Below are 20,173 nucleotides of genomic sequence, written 5' to 3'. Positions count from 1 at the left end.
TGGTTCAACATAGGCAAATCAATAAATGTAATCATCACATAAATAGAATGAAGGATGAGAATCATATGAATATCTCAACAAATGCAGAAAAGGCTTTGATAAAATTTAGCACCCACTCATATTAAAAATGTTAGAGAAATTAGGCATAGAGAAAACTTACTACAACATTATAAAGGTTATATATCACAAAACCAAAGCCAACATTATGCTGTAGAAAAAAATGGAAAGCATTTTCTCTAAAATCAGGATCAAAGAAAAGATGTCTAATTTTATCAATCCTATTCTATATACTTTTTGAAACTAAGGCAGAAAATCAGGCAAGATAAGGACATTACAGGACTATTAACAGGAAAAGAAGAATTCAAATTATCTTTTTGCTATTGACATCATCGTATATCTAGAACTCCCCCCCACACACACACACACACACAAAAACTCCACCAGAGGACTACTAGAGCTGATAAGGAATTCAGCAAAGCAGCTGGTAACAAGATCAACAATCATTAATCAATAGCTTTCCTGTACATGAAACATAATTCTGCTAAGAAAGAAATCATGAAAACTATCCCATTAAAATAAAAAAAAAATGCCTGGGAATTGTTTTATTTAGCTTTTCTCACTGTGACACAAAGTGACCTGAACAATGTAGAGAAGGGAAAAAGTATTTGGGGCTCATGGTTTCAGAAGTCACAGTCCATACACAGCTGACTACACAGCTCTGGGCCCAAGGTGAGGCAGAACATCATGGCAGAAAGACTTGGTAAAGGAATGCAGTTCAGAACGTGGCCACCCACTAGGAAGCAGTGAGAGTTCCACTCAACAGGATGTACCCAAGTGACCTACCTTCTCCAAGCATACCCTACTTGACTATGATTACCACCTAACTAATCCATGTTGATGAGCATGGAAAATGGTACAAATATGTTGAAAAATAATTTGGCAGTATCTTATTAAGGGCATATAAAGGAACATGTGAAGACTTTTACAGGATTTCTTAACTATCTTGATTCAACATGTGTTTAATATATAGGTTCAAAACTTGTCAAGTTGCACATTTTTATATGTGCAGTTTACCTTTTATCAACAATGCCTCATTAAATCTTTTGAAAACAAAAAGCTCTATTGTAAGAAGAAACACCTTAGTGATTGGGATCCAGACACAGGAGAAAGCTAGAGGTTTGAGGTCTTTAATCTTATAGCAAAGAGAAGTAATACTGAGGTTTTAAGGAAGGGGTAAGCAATATCAGAACTGAATTTATAAAAAGTATATGACTTGGTTGCAGAGAAGAACACAGATTCAGGAAGTGTGTAACAGGGAAAGGAAGTCTAAGGTTATTACAGAATTCAAGGAGAGATAATGGTAAGCTGATCTGATCATCCTTCAGGCCCAAGGGAGCAACAGAGCCAACAAAAGGAGTGGGGTGGCATTCACAAAGAAAAGTGCAGTGGGGATGATCCAGGGGTGTATGTGACAGTGTATCACACTTCTCATTATATTTTAATGCGAAGCACCTTTCTGAAATGAACAATAGTGTAACACATCAGTGTTCAATGATTAAGTGCTAAGTAATGTGTGCATCTATTACTATAGTATACATCATTATGTAAAGGTCCTACCTGCTTGGTTTTTCAACATATGCCCAAATATCCTTATAATTAGGGCACGTCACTTGAAAAGCTGTTGAGGCTAATACAGTTGGCTGTGATTCATCAAGTTCTTTCATAATATTTCTTTTTTGACCCATAAAACAAAATCCAATATCAAAATGTACCCCAAATACATATAACATACACTCAATACATACAGGTGACAATAATTTACCACAGATAGTTTTTCAAAGAACTGATTTCTGTCAAAAGAAAACCTTTATCAATGGTTATTTTATCTTACTCATTTTCAAAGTCTGTACGTAACAAAAAAATTTTCTATTCTTTCACTTTGCCTTTTACAATATATTTTTAATTTATATTTTTGTACTGTATCACTTTGACTTTCATAATGCACTTTATCAATAAAATATTATCTTGTGTTATTTGTAATAATACCTTGCTCTTTTCATTAGATGTTTTTTCTGTGTGCCTAAAAGAGAAAAAGAAAGAATGAAACACATAATATTCTTTCAGACAAACACCAAATATGTAAAATGCAATAAGACTATTATTTTTTATACATAAATTCTCTATATTTTTAATTTACTTCTTGTACCCATAAATTTTATGATCAGTTTCCACAATGGGGATTCAAGTGTAAACAAAAAGAATAGCATTAATAAATCAAGAGCACTACTACTAATAGTCTCAAAACAAATAATTAAATTTAGATCACACCTTCTGACAGTAAAAGCAAAATGAATAATAGCACTTGCCTTATTTGATAGAAATGTGATAGTGTTTTGTTATTGTCATTTTCAAAAAATAAAACTCATACAACTTACTAAACCCCATTTGTAAAAGATGACTTAAATCCTTGTAGGAGGGGAACCCTGTTGCATTAATTATAGATTCTTGCTTCAGGACATACAGTGAAATGACTGTACATAATTTTAAGCAATGTACATATGCCAAACTTGGAATAATTCTCATTCTTCCGACAATCCTCTGAAGTAGATAACATTAGGTATTTTATAAAAAACGAAACTAGTCAAAGAAAGGCCAAATAATTTCCCAAAATCCATGCATCTGGTTAGTGGCAAATTATGAAAGCAATATTCCTCATCAAGTTTTGAAAAAAATATAATAAAAGACCAATCTATATTGTCACTCTATATCTGGATATAATTGTAAATAATAATTTCTCTATTTTGCCATTATTTAAAATATAAAATGACTATATACCTTGGCAGTTTTGGAAATCTAGTTTCAATAAATTAAAGGTTTATTTTTTTTCATCAAATTCATCATTGTGCATCATTCATCTTATCAATGATTTACTCAAGCATGCAATTAAGAGAGCACATAATGCATATTCAATTGTGTTGTTGGAACAGGGAAACAAAGTTCTGATACTTTAAAACTTCATAATCCAAAAGGAATAATCTGAACTCTTTGGTCAATATTTTACTTTTGTATTGTACACAAACACAACACACAGATTCTAAGTACTTACTATTTTGATACCCATGATATTTTAGAGTACTATAAAAAAAAATCATAGCGATGCCTGATGATACTGTCAAGCGAGAAGACATGATTACACTGTCTTGAATATGACCTGATATTTGGATGTTCTCTACTACATTAGTTTTTAAAAATCTATCTATGATAGTTGAAATTTTGGGTCATCATTTGCATGTTCAATTACATTAGGATATCCAATATCTGAACCAAAACTCAATGAATAACCACCCTTACTATAGAATATGTACAAGTAAATAGAAATTCTACGGACCATTAGAATTTACAATTCTATAATTGAATTGTATAGATAATTCATAAACATTTATAAGACAATTTACTATAAATCTTCAATGGAACCCTATGAAGCTTTCTAATATTGGATATGCAAACTCAGTTAACTGAATAATCCTGTCCTCTAATGAGTCATTTCTAAGGGCATATGAAATACACTGAAATCTTGTAATTTTTTTTTAATTCTCTAATTTGACTCTTCTTTTGTCATTGTTCACTTTTCCATTTTTCCTAGAAAAATTCTCTAAGGAATTTCCTACAATTATCATTTGAAGTCCGGGTTTCATGGTGACAATGTATTGAAACTATTCCATGTTAAAGTCATTTGTTTCCATCTTTGTCAAACTGTCAGCAGCATTGATATTGCTGAGCATTCCCTTCCTCTGTCCTAAACTACATTATTCTCTCTTCTTTACACAAAAAGTATTAACTTGATGAGAAGTGGAGCCCAGTAAGCTCACCCAAGCCCTCTGGGCTCCTCAGGCAACAAGCCAGAGGATGAGCTGGGGGACCAGTGGGACAGCCTTGGTCTCTGCCTGGCAGACACTTGGAGCTCCCACTAAAACTGCCCACTGACTCAACCAGGATGTGAGGGACCAAGCACTCGCCTCTCCTCATGCCTGGATGACCTGATGGTAGCAGCAACCATCCTGGCTCAATCTTCTCTGTCCTAGCCAAAGCCACTGCAGAGGATGTGGAGCCTTTGTGGCAGTGGGCTTGGTGTGGTGAGAAGAATGGCATATCTGGTACATATTAGGAAGAGAATTTACATTGATTCCAAGTGAAATGGGGACCACTAGAATGTTCTAACTAGTCCACTGTGATAAGAATCAATGGAAAGAGAATTTACAAAGAGACAAGGAGACCCATTAGCTGACTATTTAGAGACACAAAAAAACAGGATAGGCTGCAGGGTTACAAAAGGTGGGAGGAAACCCAGGGGGATGAGTCACATCCTGAAAGTCAGGTGAAAAAAGTGTGCTAGAGGAGGTTTCCAAGGGGTCCAATACTGCTAATAGGGTAAGTAAGGTTGTATAGAAGAAATTGTTTCTAGATATATGCAAGGGAAAATTGGAGGTAAAATTGGGAAAAACAATTTTGGAGGAAAGGCTGGGTGAAAATATTGGAGTTCAAACACGAATGGAGGTCTGGGGATGTAGCACAATGGTAGAAGGCTTGCCTAGTATGCTCAAAGTCCTGGGCTCTATTCCTGGAATTACAGAGAACAAATAATATAGAAAAAAATAAACAAAGGGAAAAGGAATGTAGCTCAATGAGTACAGATACTTCTTTCTATAACCTCCTAGCTAAGTGGCATAGTTGGCTATTAACTATTTAATTTAACTGCATTTTTCAATCCTCACATAATGATTTCACAGTATATTTGTGACGCATTAATTTTTTTCAATTACATATGTGCCACCAAGACACATTAAGTTATTAAATCATTAGTTCATAAAACTATAATCTAAACTAAAATAACCCTTAAAATATTTTATATATTATAATTTAAATATAAACTGATTACCATTTGCTCATATAGATAGATAATCACCACAGAAAAAGACAAAATATTTCAAGGGCACTAATTCTTGCTTAAAGCAAACCTTCTATTTCTAGGATATTTTGTAGTATGCAAATACAAAGTTATTATGTATATTAATATACATATTTAATATACAGTAATAAAATATAATAGCAATAAAAAGATAGCAAAATTTAATGTATAAACTCAAACATTTTAAGTTGTACATTAAGTCACTGTTGAAAAATATGATGGGATGCATGCTCCAATATATTATCTTTAAAAAAGATAATGGCAAAGATGCAATTGACCTTTACAAGAAAGATTCATTTCATTAGCTAATCTTGAATTTAGCACGAAAGTCAACAAATTAGTGCTTGTGGGCCAAATCCATCATTTTGTATATTTTTCTAAAGAAAGCTCTTTTGTTTTGTTTTTATTTTTGTGGTGCTGCAGATAGAACCCAGAGTCAAGGGCATGCTGAACAAATACTTCCCATAAGCATATTTCCATCCTCTTATCAAACAAAGTTTCAGTGAAATGCACTCCATACTCATCCAGTAGTGACTATAAGGTGTTTCAGACTACAATCACAAAGACACTCTTGTCCACAAAGACTAAAATATTTACTGTTTGCAGAAAAAATTTGCCAACTCCTATTTCAGTATATTGAAGATTTGATGGAAGTTTTAATAGATTTTACCCAATATAATAAAGTATTAATGAAACATTGACCCCCATGTGCAATGCATTCACAATATTCAGATTAATCTGACGATTCATTATTTGAGCACATGGGCATTGGGAATAGGTGCCCCAAATCTACTGGTGAGTAGCACTACTATAACAAGGCAGAGTGCCAGTGCAGCAGGCATCTTCCTTTTGTAACTCAAAGTGAGTATAGAAACAAAACTGTGATTACGAAGTGTCATTAAAATAAATGCCTTAAATATACTTTACTTGTGAAATAAACTGTACACTAGAGACCTAATTTCATTTTAAGTGCTTGTGTGGTTTATTATTTTACAGATATGACAATTTAACTCTTTCCTTATTGAAGACAATTTAAACTAACCCCTATTTGATATGACAATGCCACACTGAATTCCCTTAACATAACTTATTTCACTTAACATAATGGTCACTATTTCATTAATTTTTCTGTAATTATTTTCCTTTAATATATGCTGTTTCCATTAATGTTCTCAGCATATGCATTGCATGTCTTCAATGGACACATTGCATATATCAGATATATTCACCTTTGTACATTTTGTATGATATAGAATACATGTCTTTCACAAATGTGTTTATGTACATTTGTAAATCATGTTTTCCTGTTCCAGAAAGATAAGTAACAGAAGTGAAGCTTGTAGATTTATAGAATAATATTTGAAATTTTGGTGCATGTTAGTAAATCACCCTTCCAAAAGTACTGACAAATTTCATTTATCAATAGGACATGAGAATGTATTTACCCTCATAATTGCCAAACTTGGTTATCATTTTAAAATAAATGTGTCTATATATATATGAAAAATGGCATCTAATGGTTAATTTACCACTGGGAGTATTGCCTTTGCCTTACCCATTATGTTCTTCATTTTTATTAAGAAAATACCATTGGTGATCAGCATTTCTGTTCTTCCTTTGTTCAATGAATTCATCACCATTGTTATCAGTGTCCTCCTCACTATGATGCAGGATTTGTAACACTTCCATCTGATTAATTTTATACTTCTTCCTTGTTATTTCCACCTTTAATGAAAGACCAAGGATAATAGTTACTTTTCAGTAAGAAGAATTAGTTTTGTTCTCATCACTGATTTCATTAATCGACTCAGTTTGGTTGTCAAGACATTAGTTAATAATAATCTTTTTGGTTTTTAATTTTATACAATGTCATTGTATTTTAGTCATTTCTGTTTGAGTTGAACAAACAACTTTTTCCAAAACTCCAAAAATAACAATTTTTCATTCTGTGCTTTTATTTTTGTCAATTCTTTGCTACCTAATATTTGCATACCCTGTATAACTGGAAGAAGTTAAAAGTTGATACAAGATGTGCTCTGTTCAATATTTACTCCTTGGATTTTACATTAAACAGCCAGGATTAGGGATGTGGCATTGTGGGCCTCAGTAACAGTAGGAAGATTTCCCCTTGTTGCATTGAGCATTTTCTCTCCCATTGTCATTGGATGTTCTTTTCTCATTTGGATTCTGGGATATCAAGAGTGAAGGAGCTCACTCAAATACAGATTTCACTTTCCATAACTATAGCTGCATATATTAGCAATTAGCCCCATTATCGATGTGAGAGTAAAACTAATGTATTCATGGGAAATTGGAAAGTCTCTTCCACTTTGATTTTTTCCCACACTTTTTATTGGTGTAATATAGTTGTATATAATGATGGGATTTGTTACATAATCATAACATGTGCCAAATATAACAATATAATCTGACCAGTATTGCTCCCCAGCACTTCTCCTCTCTCTCCTCACCTACCTTTTTCCTGTAATCTAAGGATCTCTCTTTAATGTCCATGAGATTTTCCCCTCACTTTTCTTTTCTTTTTTTCTTTCTAGCTTTCACATATGAGAGCAAAAATATACCCCTTGATTTTCTGAGTGTAACTTATTTCACTTAACATAATGGTCACTAGTTCATTAAATTTCCTGCAAATGACATGATTTTATTTGTCTTTATGGCTGAATAAAATGCCATTGTGTATGTACACCACATTCTCTTCACCCATTCATCCACTGATGGAAACATACGCTGGTTCCATGTTTGATTATTATGAATTATGTTGCTATAAACATGGCATGTATGCATCACTGTAGTATGGTGATTTTAATTCTTTAGAAAAAATACTGAGGAGTAGTATAGCTGTGTCATATGGTGGCTCCAGGCCTAGCCTCCATATTAATTTTTGTAGTATGTGTGTGTGGCAGATCGCTATGCTGTTTCCAAAGTGTGAACCATTGCGACTTGTGCTCATCAGTACAGTATGATCTTTTTGTTCCTTTAGGATATAAACCTAGGAGTGGTATGGCTTTGTTATGTGGTGATTCTGTTCTTATTCTTTGGAGAAGCTTCCATACTGATATTATAAAGGTTGTAGTAATTTACAATCTCCCCCCAAAATAAAGTGTTCCTTTTTCTCCACATCCTCTCCAGCATTTATTATTATTTATATTATTGACAGCTGCCATTATGACTGGTATGAAATAAAATCTCAGTGTAGTTTTGATTTGCATTTCCCTTATTACTATGTTGGGCATTTGTTCATATATTTGTCAGCCATTTTATTTCTTCTTTTGAGAAGTGTCTGTTTAATTCATTGGCCATTTATTAATTGGGCTCTTCTATTTTGTGGAGTAAATTCTTTTAGAGGTTTTTTTTTTTCTATATTCTAGGTATTAATCCTCTGTCAGAAGAGTAGCTAGCAAAGATTTTCTCCCATTCTGTAGGTTCTCTTTCACATTCCTTATTGTTTTCTTTGCTGTGCAGAATCTTTTTGATTTGAGGGCATCCCCTTGATTAATTCTGGGCATTATTTTATGAGCTTTAGGGGTCCTAGTGAGAAAGCAGTTGCATGTGCCTAAACGTTGGAGTGTTGACCTGATATTCTCTTTCAGAAGTTACATAGGTTTTGTTCTGATTCCTAGGTCTTTGATCCACTATTGAGGTTATCTGGAGGAGAGGCTATGAGACAAGTTACTAGTCACATTGTTCTACACTTGGAAAAACAGTTTTCCCAGTACCTTTTGTTTAAAAGGCTGTCTTTTCTCTGTGTCAAGGATCAGATGTCTGCATGGATGTGGGTTTGTCTCTGTCTTCTCCTCTGTACCATTCATCTATGTGTCTTTTTTATGCCAATACAATCATTTTTTGTTAACTATAGCTCTGTAGTGTAATTCGAAGTCAGGTATTGTGATGCCTCCAGCATTGCTTCTTTAACTTGGAATTGCTTTGGCCATTTTGAGTCCTTTTTTCTTCTAAATGAATTTTAGATCTGTTTTTTTCTAGTTCTGTGAAAAACATGAATGGTGTTTTCATGGGGTTTGCATTGAATTGTATTGAATTTTTGACAGTATGGCTACCTTAAGAATCAATTTCTTCCTTCAATATTTTATAATTTTTATTTATATTAGGATACTAAAAGACTATTCAGAAAGACAATTTGGTTTAGATTAATCTAAATTGTTAAAGCAAGGAAAATAGCATGAAAGATGGGTTTGAAATTTACATGACTGCATACCTGTGGCTGCTTATTTTCAGGGTCATCAAGCACATTTTTCTTTCTTCTGTTTTCACTTTTAAAGATGGTTCTGCCAACAAATGTTATTTGTCTATTTACACTACTTAAACAGTTAGAAGAACAATCACAGAGTAAAATGAAAGTGCCTAGTACTAATAATAACAATAACATTTATTTTATCAATTAGAAATTCAATTTAAACATTACTTGCATAATTATTATTAATAATGTGGTACTTTGTACTAAAACCAATGCCTTGTGCATACTTTTTTTTGATAGGCAGATTTATTTTAGTATTATTATATAATCATATGGGCTATATCTTATTCTAATCAGGATGCCATTTTTGTGGATGTACACAATGGTGAGATTCACCATGGTGTTTCACATATTTACACAGGAAAACTATGTCACATTTATTCCACTGCATTCTTAGCATACTCTCAACTGCTGAGACTCACCTGCTTTAGTACTTTTGATTTTCTTTTGAGATGGGGGTCTCACTGATGTGCCCAGAATAGCCTGACACCAGCTGTCCACCAGGCTTCAGCCACCTGAACACTTGGGTCTATAGAGATGTGCTCTGCTGAACCAGTGAGACTTGACTTCTTCAGAAAATACTTCAACTAACCCCAAACTTCAACAAACCACTTGGGGAGAACTGGATGTTGTAAGCTTCAGTACAAACAAATACCCCCAAAATTCACCTACAAATTCACCCACTGAACATAAAATGACAAATCCTCAGCATAGAAACATAAAAATCCACACACTACATTATTCTCTACTTCCTAATAGTAAGTTTTAATCAGGCCCTGTGCATCTTTAATGGTTTCAAAAGTACTTGGTACTTTTTTACTCCTCTACTATGAACACTCTGCCCCTTTTGTTTGTCCACACTTCTGACAAATTTCTTTTCTAAAGATGTGGTGTTCTCTGAATTGTTCCTTGATTTGGGCTGTTGTTCTCTTAAAAAAAAAAAAAAGTTTCTTTGCATAGGGCATACTTCAGCATTTTTCTACACATTTATGGCTGAAATTGTAAATAATTTCTCTACATGTAAATTTCTTGTACTTGTGAACAGGAGAAAATCTTTTCAGTCACCTTTGTGTACTCAGCCTTTATTTCTCTGACCCCTAATTATACTTTGAGTCCCTGGTAAATGCGAATGTAGATAAATGGTGTATGGGATGATTTTGCTTGAATTAGTCTAAGCTGAGAGGTAAAGTATTAGCATACTAGCCAGAGAGAAATAAAGGATGAGAATATGAAAGCCATTACAAGAGAGGGTGGCACCTCTTAAGTAGGGTCTGTGTTTGTCTAAAATGTTGGGATGGTGAGGAGGAATGGCAGAGGATAGGGAAAAATGAAGAAAAGGATAAAAATAGTTGAACAGAACTCATTCTATCAACATTTTCTAGGTAAGTTTAAGGTGATTGACATGAGTATTCTCAAGAGTGGTTCGTTCACAGGTATATATGCATCAGAACAAAATCACTCTAATGTTGTGGGCAGGGTGGAAATGAGGTGTATAAGCATACATGGAGGGAGATAAATAAGTATAAGATAATAGAGCAAAATAAAGATGACAGGGGTCTAAATGGAGGAAACATCCTCAGAATCACAAAAGGATCCTACATTTTCAGCCCCCAGGAAGATTATGTTTCACTAAATTAAAAGAAGTACAAATCAAAGTCTGTGGAAAATGAGACTCTGCTCATGAATATTAATAGAGCTTGGAATGAAATGCCCTTTGAACTGGCCCAGGATCCCCTAATTATGGTGACATTGTGTTGTGTGCATACCCCACAAGCCCAGGGAGCAGGCTACATTTGTGTTGTGATCCCCTGGCCCCAAGTGGCTTCTCAGAATGAACCCTGTCAGTGGCCAGGCCTAGAAGCCCTTTCATGATGGTGACTCATAGAGTCAGCTCATCACCAAAGAAGGAGGGACACATGTTCCACTCCAGCAGTCTTGGGGTCCTGGTGGACCAGGAATCCAGCCCAGTGCTCCCCAGTTGTGTATATATATCACATTTCCTTCACATTCATCTCTTGAAGGTTACCTTGGTTTATTCCCCATAGCTTGGCTATTACAAACTGTGCTGCTGTAAACACTGTGAGCCTATTTCCCTATGGTGTGCTGAATTTAGATCTTTTGGATATATTCCAAAGAGTGGGAAGCTGGATCATATGCCATTCATAGTGTTTTTTGAGAAATCTTCATAGTTTCAGGAGAGGCTGCGCTAATTTCAATTCCAACAATAATGTTTGAGTATACCTCCCCCCCATATCCTTCCCCAAACTTATCATTATTTGTATGCTTGATGATGTCAATTTTATCAGAAGTGAGATGAAATCTCAGTGAAATTTTGACTTGCATCTGCCTGATTGCTAGAGATGTTGAGCATGTGTTCATATATTTGTTGGCCACTTAAATGTCTTCATTTGAGAAGTATATGTTTGATCCCATTTTTGCCCATTAGCTGATTGGGTTATTCCTAAAGAAAATGTATGTTTAGACATACATAACATAACAGAGTATTAGTAAGCCATAACAGAGTATTAGTAAGCCATAAAGAAGAATAAAATTATGGCATTTTCTGGTAAGTAGATGGAACTGGAGACTATCATGCTAGGTGAAATAAACTAGGTTTGAAAAGTCAAAGCTCAAAAATTTTCTCTGACATGTGAAAGCAAGTCCAAAATAATAGGAAAAAAAGGGAAAGTGAGAAAGAAAGGAAAAAGGTGTGTGTGTGGGAGGAGGATTCCATTAAAGTAGAAGAAAGATTCATGGATTAGATGAAGGAGGCTGGGGGTAGGGGAGAAAAGATGGGATAAGGGAAGAAAACCAGAATGAATCTGATATGTTTCTCATGCCCATATATGAATATACTACAGGGAATCTAACCATTATGTATATTTGCAAGACTCTAATATAAAAAAAAAAAAAAACATAATCAGGTATGTTAGTGCATGCCTGTCATCCCAGTGGCTCAGGAATAGGAAGTGGAAGGATGGCACTTTTGAAACCAGCCTGAGCAACTTATTGAAAGTATAAGCAACCTCATGAGATTCTGTCTCAAAATAAAAAAATAAAAAAATGTTGGGAATGTGGCAATCCCTAGTACCACAAATAAATAAATAGAAAAGATAAACACATAAATACACAAAACAATAGAATAGAGGGGAAAAAGAAGACCTAGGAACAGGGAAGAAAGTCAAGAAGGAAAAGTAAAATACTGGGATCCAAACTAGAGCAACAAATATTCCATAATTTCATAATTGTGTCCAAATGAATCCTAATTTATGAAAAAATAAAAACAGCCAATTAAAAAAAAGGATAGAAGACTGGTGGTGAATCTTAGTGGCAAAGAGATGTTTAGTTTGAAAAATAAATGGGATTCAATCCCCACCATAGGAAACAACAACAACAACAACAATGAAATAGTGACAAAAATGAGAGGAAAAACATCAGTGGTACACATAAGTAACTTTGAGTTTATCACTTGTGGTCACTATTCAATGATGTGAATAATTGTTCTCTATAAAATACAATACAATTCTAAAGGTCTCAGAAAATTAAATAGATATATAAATATATTGTTTGATTTTCTAAGTACAGTCCTGATCACATGAGTATTATGGGCATCATATAAAGTGTGACACAATATACAACACCTTCAATGAAATTTCTCAATAGAATGGATGTCATACTGGAAATAAAATCAATTATTTGAAAAGATGAGTTTTCCTATTTCCCAGACTGGCATTGAACTCCTGCCTCAATCTCATAAGAAGCTGGGATTATACTAGGTCTCACTGCCTACCACACTCCAGTAAAAATATTTCAATATGGGGGAAAAAATTATGGCCCGATAATCCACCTCTGTGAAGCCCTAAAAAGTATAGTGACTCCAATCACAGAGCTTAAAACATAGAAATATTTGAGATAAATGTTACAACTTAAAAATCTTTCTTATGCTTATTAATATCTACTTTTTATCATGGGTGCCAAGATTGACACTGGCCATGGTTGTTCAAAATCATCATTTCAAATGTGGGGAAAAAAGAATTAGGAATAGGAAGAGCATACTAATTCACAAGTTTTAATATAATTCATTTTAGAGAATTTGTACTGTGAAGTTTACCAGTTTTGAGTGTTCTTACGGCCTTGATCCCTACTGCTTCATTTGGAAAAGAATCTTTCATGGTAGTGGTAGGCTGGATGTGTTTGGAAAAGGAAAATAAATATTACATTCTTCATACCATGTGCAATTACTAATTCAAGATACAAATAAAAATAGAATTACCTTTACCTTAGGAAATTTCTCTTGAGACACTGAAAAGCAAAAGGGACATATATCACTAAACATTAAAATAGGACAAAAACCACTCATCCATTCCTGCTGAATTAGTATGGAGCTGAATCACTGTGCTTAGCTTTGATAATGACTATTATACTTTTGGGTGTGTCTCCTTTTGGGGGTTGGTAGAGTCACATGACCGAAATGTACTGAAGAACACCAGGAATATATAGTTAAGTTTCCAAAAGTGAGATTATGTTTCCAATGACCAAAATAAATTAGGAATGTGTATTTACCATCCTAAACACGTAGCCTGATGGAGAGAAACATGACCTCTAATCAGAGGACAAAAGCAGGACCTTGACAGGCTAAATATGAAAGTTGATTTCAGAATGTAACAGTGTGTATCTTTAATATAATTTTAAAAATTATTTAATCCATCACATTATATTTGTGTGTCATATCCCTCCATTTATTCTACAAGTTTAGTCGTACAAAGTTGTCATAAGGGTCCAGGGAATTGTACAATTTGTTGCTCATTAAAAGAAGTTCTCTGCACTGGTCAGCTCAGACATACTTTTAGAATGACAGCTAATGAAAATATTCTTGTTTTTCCATACCTATGGGAGACACAGGTACACTGATAATTCTTATTTCCTCTGGTTTAGCCATGTTATCATTTGTTGATCCACTCATGAGAGAAGACATAGGAAGCACATCTAAGAAATAAATATAATAAGCTTAAAGTACTAAAATGTTGTAATTGAAAAGAAGAAATCATGTGTCACAGAGTTATCACATATCAAGAAAAATTATGATTCAAATTATGATTCATTATGTTTAAAATGAAAATTATTGTGTTCAAGGAATTAACTCTACAGAGTCTTCTGCTAAAAAACCTAATCTCTTTTGATATATCATGTTAGTCTTTAAAGGATCTTATCAGAAAATTAGCTATCTAACAATGAGAATGTCACTCACAAAAGAGTGTAACCATAGCGGGCCCAAGGCTATGGGGTCAATTCATAGTACCATCACTCCCCTAAATGAAAAAAATAAGGTCTCTTTAATAAGATAACCAATGTTTCTAAAATGATATATATCTCATGTGAACAAATACACGATGCAACACCCATTCCCAATGCCTGGTTGTTAAGAAGAGGAGAAATGAAGAGCTGTAGATTACACAATATTAGCAGCCCTACATCTTCCAATAAACTCAGGACCACTAAAATCTCATTTTTACTGATATAAATATACTGAAGCCAAATGAAATTCATTCTCTCAGTTTCTTAATTTCTGCTTCTTTCTTACCTGTCAAGAGACATACTCAGATTATAAACAAGATTGATGTTTCCCTATGATCTAGTTATAGCCTGAACTATGATCCAATGGTCTTCACTGACATTTCTCAAGAGAGGTTCATTCCCTTGCTAAAAAATTGACATATTCACTGACAATACAATAGATGATGTGCATATTCCCACAAGAACCAGTATGTGGTCTAGGGAGCAGGAACATGGGAATCACCTTTGATTTTATTAGAAAGGTAGAATCAAAGAACTGCTGAATTTGAATGTGCATTCTAGACATTGTCCCCAGAAGATGATTCATTAAATGTTGAGATTCTTGGACTATACAGATTCATTTTCAAGTTCTCTACCTCAATTTCCTATTGGGAGGTAGCCCCAAGCTCCTCCTGTTCACATCCCTGTTGTAAGCTGTATATAAATCACACTTTTCAGTAGACATTTGAACAAATGATGACTTTGCATTCACCCCAACCAAAAACAATCTGTTTTTTTCTCTTTCTCATTCTGCTTCTCTCTGCTATTTTCTGTCCTAGGAAGTAGTAACATTTTAGATGATTATGTTAAATCATATACATACATAGCAGACTATATGAGTTTATATGTAGTTATGGTAAATAAAATATTGCTCTGTGTGATCAGAATCAATTCAATGGTTTTGCAACAGTAAGAAAGACAGCAAAAGTATCAAAAATCCCCCTATCTCTCAGGCAAATTGATGCTATTAAACTTAACTTCTCACTGTTTTTTCCTCAATACAATTGCAATAATACATTTCTTCAACTATTAGAATATACTGGTGGTCAGGTTGAAAACAAACATCTCATCTCATGAATTATTTTCAAATATAATTCTTACCTTCTATATGTTCTTTTACTTTGTGTCTTTCTCTTTGATTTGTATCACCAGATAAGTTTTCAGATGAATGAATATGAAACATCTTCAGAAGACTCCCAAAACAACCCTGGTAAAGTGAATATCAATAATGAGTGGCATAAAGATTTCTAATCACAATCTAATAAGACACTGAAATTTATAGTTTTGAGATTAATGAGTAAAAATTAGACAATTGCCTAATGAAAATTGAAATATTTCAAACCAGAACCTCATATACACTCTCCAGATTAAGCTGAACTTTTATCTCCATATGGAAACTGACACTGTAAATCCAGAAGGAAGCACAAAGAGACATATTCACTGACAATACAATAGATGATGTGCATATTCCCACAAGAAACAAACTTCAGTGTACCTGATCCAACATTTCATTTCCCACCAAAAGAGGATATTTAATAAAAACTGATTTAAAAAATTTTTTACAAATACACATGCTATTATTCAGCATTGAATATTGAAATCATTCCAGTGACTGATTTATTTTAGTGTGTGAATAAGAAACTGGTTTTGATAAAAGAGTCTGTATTATGTTATATTAAAAAGAAATAATAAAGTATGGCTGTTGCTTCTTTTAGATCAGCAAGAGTTTACAAAGTCTAGTTATCTTTTGTTAAAATTTTTCCTGATAAAAAAATTATTTGAAAAAATGGCAAAGTACTAAGGAATAGGTTTCTATCTATTCCCTTACCCAACAGTACATAACCATCAGGTTGAGCATGGAATGATTTCCAGTTAAGGAAGAAAAATAAAACGATTACCAAGGAGGGCTGGGGTTGTGGCTCAGTGATAGAGCACTTGCCTGGCACATGTGAGGTACTGGGCCTGATCCTCAGTCCCACATAAAAGTAAATAAATAAAATAAAGGTATCGTGTCAATCTACAACTAAAAAATATTTTTTAAAAAAGTTCTCCAAAGAAGGAAAGAGGTACAAAGACAGACACAAAGCTTACAGACTGATACCTGAGTGGTGTGCAGCTATACCAAGATATACTGTGGCTATGGGATAACTGGAGTGCAATTAGAGTGAGCCAGTGAATAACAAAGGCATTCCTAAAACAAATGGACTGCAGCAGTGCCAGGCAAAACCTGGCTGAGTTGAAAAGGAAAGCTGCACTCTGGTGAGCTCAATGGGAGAATCTCAGCAATCCCAACAAAAGCCAAATCCAGTACAGTCAACCAATCATTTTCAGCAAAGGAGAGACTTGGATTCTGCCTGATGTGTCAAGGGAAGATAAGTGTACTGGGATTCTTTCCTGCAGCTTCTCAGAGTGCCTGCCTAGGAGACTTCATTCACTAGGGCTCCTATTCTCAGATTTCTTCATGAGACATCAGAAATCACAAACTTTCTATTTTGACTCCAAGACTCAACTCTGACATGAATTCACTGTGTCATGAGGTATCCACAAGAGTCATGCTGGGTTTTAGGAGAGAACCTAAGGTGCACATGTGCTGGGAGCTCTGAGCAGCTGAAAAAATGCACATATTGTCTACCTAAGGAAAAAAAGACAAGGTCTTTCATTTCAATGTGATGTTTGTAGCTATGGTCAGATAATCATCTGGTAAGAATCATTGTTCACACAGGTGAGCAGATATCTCAATTATGGACACATTTAAATTTCGAGGCACCTGGAGGTAATTCCTCAGTTCCACCAACTGACATTGGTTCAGAGATGTCCTTTGGGTCTCTAATGGATCCCAGAGAGGGAAACCTAGTTAGAAATGCTCTTTAGCTGAGCCTGTCTGTGTCAGAGTTCAAGAACACTTGCATCTCCAACACAAAGCAGCCATCTCTATGACCATAGAAGAGAGAATGACTAGGGTGTAAGGACAGTAAGAGTTTTGGTAAGCTAGTTGGCCAGTCTATGGAGTGCAGAGCAGTGGGGCCACTGCCCATTGCAAATTGGTGCTTTCAGTTTAGTGACAGGGAAAACAGCTTTCTATGCTTTCAAGAGAGAGAAGTTTCTAGGAGTGGGTCTGGTGGAAAGCTTCATTCCTGCAGTACTCTACCCAAGCACAGATGTGCAAGGAAGCCAACTTTGTCCTACTCAGAGAGAGAGAGAGAGGGAGGAAACCCTACAGGGACTTGAGACTTGCATACTCCTGAGCACACTTGCTAAAAGGATTCCAGAAGTGGGGACTGCAATACAGATCAGTCCCCAGGCTCCGTGTTGTGGCAGGCTTTGTCAGTCAGCCCCAGTTTTTCCCAGACTCACATCCTTGGGTACATAAATAAGTACAAGCATGACTATTCCTCTGTAAATGAAAACTTTCCATCAGCATCCTTTGAGGGTGGGAGAGGAGATCTGTCTTCATATTTCACCACCAGGATTGTTCTATCTGAACTTGAGCTCAGAAGGAACAAGCAGAACTACATTTCCTTACAAGAATCCCCTAAAGTTATTGGATTCTAAAATTATAATTCCTAGGCACAGACACATTTATGTGAATTCTATCAGCACATTGAAATCTAAAATAGTTTTTATCTTCTGTGAGTTGAGGCATGGAGATCACTTTGTATAAGTATTTCATTAGTAGTTGATTTTTTTTTTCTAAGTTGGAGTTGTTGCTGGTAATTATTCTCTACTTTTGAACAGTTGTTGATGGGTAAACCTAGCACTCTGGTCAATCTAAGTGGGGCTTTGACACTGAGATGTTATAACCCCTGCCAATGTCAGGTTCCACAGAGAAATTGCTTCAGTAAAATGACCCAACCTATATCTTGGAAGAGAAATCAATCCAAATTCATACACAAACCTCATCATAGCAATACAGCTTATGAGAGAAAACAGGGCAATACACACCTCCAAAATTTCAGAGTTGCCCCCAAACTACATGGTATACTCCCATTCACTAATAGGTCCTTAATAATTATTACTGATTTTCTACATGGAAAGGAAATGAGCTGGGATGTTATTATAAGTTCCCTAACAGCAAAGTACAATCTGGAATGTAATATCCATGATGGCAGTTATGTGTCTATAAAGAGTCTCTGCTCTACCTTGACACTGACACTGAAGTCAAGGTTCAATGAAATCTTTGAGTCACTGGGAATGAAAAGCCTTTCACATGGTAGTGTTCAGTGACCATGGCTGGTATATTTGTTCAAAATTTCAACTAGTTGTTAATAAGTTTTATATTTAATGTTATTTCATTGATAATATAAGGAGATTATCCAAAAGGAAGCACAAGTAATCATCAGAAGTAAAACTTTCTGTTATCGTGGTTTCTTATACTATTTGTAAATTCATAACCAGTTAAATGTTTAAGTTCAGACTTAAGTATCAGATTCTATTATGAAAACTAGTTTCATTTGGCTGACTCTTCATTATCAAAGCAAGGAAAAATATAGGAAACAAGGAAGTTAAAGTCACAGGTTTACATACCTTTGCCTTTTTCTTCTCTTTACCATCAAGAGCTTTTTGGCCTTCCTCTAGTGTCACATCTAAGTGTGGTTCTGCTGACAAATGTATAGTTTTTCATAAACTACTAGACTGCTTCTTTTAAAGAGGGAATTCTATCAAAATTAAATAAATACCTCTAATTAAATAACTTACTTATATTTTCCCAAATATGCATTTAAATTAAGCTTAAATTTTAGCTGCATGTTTAGATTGTAATTTATATTGCCATTATTTGGGTTGGGGTTGTTGTGGAATTGAACTCAAGGCTTACGCGTATCTGGCAAATATTCTGGCACTGAATTTCATCCCTAGACCTTCTATATTATTTTGAGATCCTGCCTCTCTGAAGTACCCAGGCTGGCCAGAAACTGCAATTATCCCCCAAGTAACTGTGATTACAGAAGTTCTCAATGTCTCCAGCAAATACTGACTTCTGAAAGAAGTATTTTTACTCATCCAAAACTTCAAAGAACCTCTTGGGGAGACACTAGATGTCTTCACATCAGTGCACACAAGCGTGTCAAAGATTCACCACTCAAGACATGTGGAAAGTTCTCAGAAACAAAATTTTAAAATACCATAGAAACATGAAGATCCACACTGTTTACTATGTTCTACTTCAGAATAGTAATTCACAATAGCTAAACAATGGAACAAACCTAGGTGCCGTGCAATAGATGAATGGATAAAGAAAATGTGGTATGTATGTTCAATGGAATATCACTAAGCTTTAAAGAAGAATGAAATTATGGCATTTGCCAGACAATGGTGGAGTTGGAGAATATCATGCTAAGCAATATAAACTAAATCACAAAAAAAGGTCAAATGTTTTCTCTAATATGCAGATGTTAATTCACAATAAGGGGGATGTGGCACTAGAGAAGAATAGATTTACCTTAGATTAGATAGAGGAAAGTAAAGGGAAGGGAGGGGATGTGAGGATAGAAAGTATAGTAGAAGAAAACTGACATTATATATATATATATATATATATATATATATATATATATATATATACACACACACACATACATATATACATACATACACATACACAT

At 34.6% G+C, this 20,173-nt stretch overlaps 2 long non-coding RNA genes across 2 annotated transcripts; both read right to left on the bottom strand.

Annotated features, from left to right (window-relative positions):
• Positions 1-2,044: 2,044 nt before the first annotated feature.
• Positions 2,045-9,264, bottom strand: LOC107153762. Its single transcript, XR_001504950.2, has 3 exons — positions 9,201-9,264; positions 6,555-6,691; positions 2,045-2,080 (listed from the first exon to the last, which is right to left on the bottom strand). It is a non-coding gene; the product is annotated as an uncharacterized LOC107153762 (long non-coding RNA).
• Positions 9,265-13,364: 4,100 nt separating this feature from the next.
• LOC107153761 lies at positions 13,365-15,751 on the bottom strand. Its single transcript, XR_001504949.2, has 3 exons — positions 15,675-15,751; positions 13,519-13,541; positions 13,365-13,423 (listed from the first exon to the last, which is right to left on the bottom strand). It is a non-coding gene; the product is annotated as an uncharacterized LOC107153761 (long non-coding RNA).
• Positions 15,752-20,173: the final 4,422 nt, after the last annotated feature.

Source organism: Marmota marmota, unplaced genomic scaffold, assembly GCF_001458135.2.
Source record: "Marmota marmota marmota unplaced genomic scaffold, marMar, whole genome shotgun sequence".
Taxonomy (NCBI): Eukaryota; Metazoa; Chordata; class Mammalia; order Rodentia; family Sciuridae; genus Marmota; species Marmota marmota.
This window is presented reverse-complemented; position numbering and strand designations above follow the sequence as displayed.